This window comes from Chiloscyllium plagiosum, chromosome 6 (assembly GCF_004010195.1).
Source record: "Chiloscyllium plagiosum isolate BGI_BamShark_2017 chromosome 6, ASM401019v2, whole genome shotgun sequence".
NCBI classification, from domain to species: Eukaryota; Metazoa; Chordata; class Chondrichthyes; order Orectolobiformes; family Hemiscylliidae; genus Chiloscyllium; species Chiloscyllium plagiosum.
The window spans coordinates 112,118,153-112,124,950 of record NC_057715.1 but is presented as its reverse complement, the minus strand read 5'-3'; positions in this window follow the sequence as shown (position 1 = coordinate 112,124,950).

Below are 6,798 nucleotides of genomic sequence, written 5' to 3'. Positions count from 1 at the left end.
TTCCTTCTGGTCCCAGACTCTTCCACAAAGGGAAACAAACTCTCAGCATCAACCTAAGAATTTTATATGATGCAATAATTCAAGATAGCCTCTCATTCTTCTAAACTCCAATGAGTTTCAGGACTAATTCCAGGCCCAAACTACTAAACAAACAAAAATTGCCAAAGAAACTCAACATGTCTCCAATGGCTAATCCACCTAGTTTGCACATCCCTGGACACAATGGGCAATTTAGCCTGGCCAATCCACCTAACCTGCACATCTTTGGACTATGGGAGGAAACCAGAGCACCCGGCAGAAACCCATGCAGACACGGGGAGAATGTGCAAACTCCACATAGTCGGTTGCCCAAGGCTGGAATCGAACTCAGGTCCTTGGCATTGTGTTGATAGTAATGGCTTCAGCAATGATAATGCCATGGAATGTCAAGGGATAATAGTTATATTCTTATATTCTCTCTTGTTGGAGATGGCCATTACTTGGCACTTCTGTGGCATGAATGTCACTTACATCATGTCAGCCCAAAGTCCAAGTCTTGCTGCATTTGGACATGGACTGCTTCACTAACTGAGAATCATAAATATGGTGAAAATTGTGCAATTGTCAGTGAACATCCCCACTTTTGACTTTTCGGTAGAGGGAAGCTCATTGGAAAAATTAGAGAGATGGTTGGGCTGATAACATGACGGTGTGCAACATCTGCACTGATATTCTGAAGCGGAGGTGATTGGCCTCCAATTACCACAACCATGTCCTTTGTGGCAAGTATGTGTCCAACCAGCTGAGAGTTTTCCTCTAATTGCCTCGACTCCAGTTTTTCTAGGGCTCACTGATGCCATACTCGTTCAAATATTTCCTTGATTTAATCTTGACACCTGAAATTCAGCTCTTTGAATTAAAGCTGTAATGTATTCAAGAGCTGAGTTGCCTTGGTGGAACCAGAACTGAGCATCAGTGAACAGTTTATTGCCAAGTCAATGCTGTTTGATAACATGTTGATGACAATTTTCATTACTTTCCTGATGATCGAGATTAAACTGATGGGGTGGTATTTGGCCGGGTTGGAATTGTCCTGCTTCTTGTGTCCAGGACATACCTGGGCAATTTTTCACACTGTCAGGTAAAACCAGTCTTGTAGCTGTACTAGAACAGCTTGGCTGGGAACACAGCAAGGTCTTGAGCACAGGTTTTGAGTACTATTGATGGTATGTTGTCAGGGACCATTGCCTTTGCAGTATCCAATGTCTCCAGCTCTTTCTTAATATCATCTGGAGTGAATTAAATTGGCTGAAGACTGGCAGCTGTGACACTGGGAATCTCTGGAGGAGCCAGAGATAAATCTTCCACTCAGTACTATTGGCTGAAGATTATTGCACATGTTTCAGCCTAGTGTAGTTGCGGAAGATGGATTGTTCCACATACCCTACGAAGAGGGTTGCACATGTTTCAGCCTTATCCTTTGTCACAAATAAATACCATGGGCAAAACAAAACTATGAACGATAAATATTTAACTCTATAAGGATTTGATGAGATGTTCCTTTTACTTTCCACAAGTTTCTGTTCCCAAAGTCCTTCTCCAGGTTTTTATACTTCTCTGCAGGAGGTGGGGCAATTAGTAAATTAACAACAAACCTTTTGATTTACTGGTAATTGCAACAGTTTACAGCAGCTGGTAGAAAATAATTGGTTTTCTTTAGCCTTTAGGTACTTTGCAGAGACATACACAGCACCTGATTTTTCAGCAGCCCGGAGGTTCCTCTGACTCTATTGTAAATATATGAGCTGGTGAGCTTGTCCTCTGCCCATGTGCCAATCACAGAGTGGTCATCAAGCTGACGACTTCCAGCAGCCACAACTGATCATAATTGCACAAACCAATGAGCAATCTGTCACTGGACTTAGCTCAGTCAGTACACATACCCTGCTGCTTTGGAATCTTATCTCTGTTTCTCCACTGCTTGAGCGGAGTAGCAGTATAAACACAACTCACCATGTGTTTCAGTAAGTTGTTTTTAAATTCCTTCCACAGCCTTTGGATTTAAAAGATTCCTTTGCTCATTTTAGTCCACTATCAAAATTGAAAAAATTTTTGAAGTGTTGTAGCTATCTCTTGCTGCGTATGAATTTGACACACAAGTAGTTCTGTTTTGTAGCTTCACATTTCATTTTTAGGTATGTCTGGTGCTGCTCCTGGAATACCCTCCTGCATTCTTCATTGAACCACAGCTGATCCTCTGACTTGGTGGCAGTGGTTGATGAGAGAATATGCCAGGCTATGAGCTTTCAGATTACAGGCTCCTACTTATTGACTACAGCTCTGCGTTCAATGCTTTAATTCCAATCAAACTAATCTCCAAACTCTGAGACCTAGGTTTCTGCTCTGCTCTCTGCAATTGGATCCTCAACTTCCTGATCCATAGACTGTAATCAGTGGGAATAGGCAACAACAGTTCCTCCGTGATAATCCTCAACACTGGCTCCCTACTCAACCCTTTACTGGACTCCCTACACATTCACGACTGTGTGGCCAAATTTGGTCCTAACTCCATCTATACCTTCACTGATAACACTACTGATGTAGGCTGATCCCTAACAATAATGAGGGAGGAGATAAAATGCTTGGTGGCAATCTCTCCCTCAACGTCAACAAAATGAAAGAGCTGGTCATTGACTTCAGGAACCAAGGTGGAGAGCACATCCTTGTCTATATCAATGGTGCTGAGGTAGAGATGGTCGTGAGCACCAAGTTCAAGGAGTGTTGATCACCAACAATCTGTCCTGGTCCGCCCACATTGATGCAATGGTCAAGAAAGCACACAACACCTCGACTTTCTCTGGAGGTAAGGAGATTCAGCATGTCTGTAAAGACTCTTACCAATTTTTGTCATTGCACCATAGGAAGTATTCTATGTGGATGCATCACGGCTTGGTATAGCAACTGCTTTGCTCAGGACTGTAAGAAAATACAGAGAGTCATGAACACAGCCCAGTCCATCATGCAAGACAACTTTCCATCCAGGGATTCCATCTGTACTTCTTGCTATTTCAGGAAGGCAGCTAATATAATCAAAGACCTCTCTCACCCTGTTTATAATCTCTTCTAACCTCTTCCACTAGGCAGAAGATACAAAAGTTTAAACACACGTACTATCAGATTCAAGAATAGCTTTTTTTCCCAATGTTATTAGACTTCTGAATGGATCTGTCAAATTTCAAATTTAATTCTGATCTCTCAATCTTTGTATGCCTTCACTGCAGCTTTGTTCTATTACCCTAAAACACCCTGTATGGTATGATGTGCCTTTACCGCATGCAAAACTTTTCACTGTACCTCGGTACGTGTGATAATAATAAATAAAAAAATCACAATCGGATTATGTTGGAGTACAATTTAACTGCTTCTAATGGCCCGCAGTGCCTCATGGATGCCCAGATTGAGAGCTACATCTGTATCAAGTCCATCCCATTTCACATGGTGACAATACCACAAAACACAATGTCAATATGAAGATGGGACTTCGTTTCCACAAGGAAATGCATCTTTAGAAGGCAGAGTGGTAAGGATGAGGTGAAATATGTTTTTCTCTCTTGTTGGTTCTCACACCACCTGCTGCAGCTCTGTCTAGCAGCTATGACACTGGACTAGTAATCCAGAGTAATGTCAATCTTCTAAGCACTGTCAATTGTCATAAAACCCCATCTGTCCTTCTGACATTACAGATGTCCTTTAAGGAAGAAAATCTGCCATCCTTACCTGGATACGCCTGCATGTGACTCCAGACCCACAGAAATGTGGTTGACTCTTAACTGCCCACTGAGCAATTAGAAATGAGTAATAAATGATTGATTGGTGGTGGTGTTACTGAGCTACTCTTGATGATGGACACTGAACCTCCTGCTCAACACAGAGAAGTACTGATTCATCAGCCAAGGGAGGGTGGTACGAGCTAATTAGCAGGAGGTTTGCTCATTCATGTTTGACCTGATGTCATAAGATTTCATATTCCAAACTCTCAAGAAATTGCTATCAAATCTGCACCAACAAAAAAGCTACTGTACAGTACAACCACGATTATTCGGACATTGATTATCCGAATTTCGGATTATCCAAACAAGATCTCAAGGTCCGGATGCTTGGGTAAACTATGTTATCCAAACACTCGATTATCCGAACATTAGATTATGTGAACAAGATACTCCCTGCCTGTGTCGTTCGGATAATCAAGGTTGCCCTGTAAATCTGTTAACACACACATACAAACAAAAATAGAAATTGCTGGAAAAGCTCAGATTTGGCAGTATCTGTGGAGAGAAATCACAGTTAACACTTCAGATCTAGTGACCCTTCATCAGAGTACAAGGCAAATCTATTAATCCCACTTTTCAGCATTTGCCCATACCTATTTATGTTATTACATTTCAAGTGCTCATCCAAGTACTTTATAAAGGTTGTGAGGTTTTTCACCTCAACTACCCATCAGGCAGAGCATTCCAGACACCCACCACCCTCTGGGTGAGAAATACTTTCCTCAAATCCCCCTAATTTTCCTACTTTTCACTTAAAATTGTTTTTGACCTTTCAGCTAATGGCACAGCTGCTTCCTATCTGTCCTGGTCATGCCCTCATAATCTAATACACCTCAGTCAGGTCCCCTCTTAGCCTTCACTGTTGCAAAGAAAATAACCCAAGCTTATCCAGCCTCTCTTTAGAGCTAAACTGTTCCATAGCAGGCAATATCCTGGTGAATTGCCTCTCTATCCCCAGTGCACCAGTGTGATCACATCCTTCCTGTAATGTGGTGACCAAACCTGCACTTAATACTTTTGTTTGAAGTCTATCCCAGTTCACATGGTGGTAGTGCACTAGTACACCAGCTGTGGCCTAATCAAAGTAGTGTACAGCGCTCTCCCTGCTATTATAACCTATATCACAAATCCTTCCACAATCTCTGCCTTGCCTGTGAATTCAGGAAGAGACCCCCAAGTCTCCAATCCTAACTCACAGTTGGGACTTTTTTTTTGGAGGTTTCCAAACATCAGAATTTGCACATTGGAGGTTTCAATTTGCAGGGCAATTCCATGTGGGTCAGCTGCATTGGATCACCTGAACTGTACTGACATTCCAGTCTACACTGCTGCAATGACCACCTTCCCATTGTAAGATCTGGACCATTACCATGCCAATATCTCATTGCTGTTCATGGGAGCTTCTTTCCCTTAAATTAGCCTTTTCTTACCGTACAATAGTGACTCAATTTCAAAGATATGCTTATTGTCGATAAAGTATTTTTGAACTTTCTGAGTCATTGGTGATGGCCTAGCGGGTTTATTGCTGGATTTATTAATCCAGAGACCCAGATAATGTTTTGGGGACCCAAGTTCAAATTCCACCACAGCAGATGGTGGAATTTAAATTCAATAAAAAAATTCTGGAATTAAGGGTGTAATGCTGACCACGAAACCATTGTTAATTGTCAGGAAAGCCCATCTGGTTCACTAATGTCCTTCAGGGAAGAAAATCTACCATGCTTACCTGGTGTGGCCTACATGTGACTCCATTCAGTTGTACCATTTGCTACAAGGTCTCAAGGAAATGAAACAAGAAGGCAGCTCACCACCACCTTCTCAAGGGCAACTAGGGACAGGCAATAAATGTTGGCCAGCTTACAATACCCACAAAAATGAGTTTAAACAATGCTAGTCTTCTTTTATAATTACAATTACATTACGTCATTCTGAGAGTTTTACTGCTAGTAATTTGAAAGTTATATTCAACAGCACTTAGCCACTATCCAAACCCACTCCATCCTACTTAGGAGATGAAGCACTCCGATTTTCTATCCCACCCTCCACAGGGATTTGCCCACTACCCAAACCCATTTCACACCCATAGGGGTTTGACCACTCCTATTCCACCACCACCCCCACCCACCGAGGTTCGACCACTATCCAAACCCATTTGATTGCCCCTAGGGGTTTGACCACTCCCATTCCACCCTCTCTAAGGATTGGCCCACTATCCAAAACCATTCCATTTACCCCAGGAGTGTTTTGTCCTCTGCTCACTGCTTTTCACCCTCTCAAGTAGTTGTCATCCCCAGCAGGTCCCAACCCCTGCTCCCAAACCCTTGACTCTGTGACCAACCTCTTACCAATCTCAGTTACTGTGTTGAAAATGTGTTGCTGGAAAAGCGCAGCAGGTCAGGCAGCATCCAGGGAGCAGGAGAATCGACGTTTCGGGCATGAGCCCTTCTTCAGGAATGAGGAGGGTGCACCATCTTTCCTGAAGAAGGGCTTATGCCCGAAACATCGATTCTCCTGCTCCTTTGCTGCTGCCTGACCTGCTGCGCTTTTCCAGCAACACATTTCCAGCTCTGATCTCCAGCATCTGCAGTCCTCACTTTCTCCTCAGTTACTGCGGTCCCCAGCAAGGCCCCGCCCCCATGTGCCTTGGAGCCCCGCCCATCACCCCGGAGCCCCGCCCATCTCCCCGGAGCCCCGCCCCCCTCTCCACGTGTCGCTGGCGATGCTGCAGTCCCCCCGCCCCGCCCCCCCTCCCCTCACTCCGGCCCGAGCTCAGTGACAGCGGCGGAGGGGGGACGGAGCGGATCGTTGCGGCACAACCGCGACCCAAGGCCGGTATTGAGCAGCTCCGAGCTGAGGGGGACAGCAGCGGGAGACCGGAGCCTCCAGGACCAGCTCCTACAGGCAGGTCTCTCACAGACACCCCCCACCCCTGACACAGACACCCCCCACCCCTGACACAGACACCCCCCACCCCTGACACAGACACCCC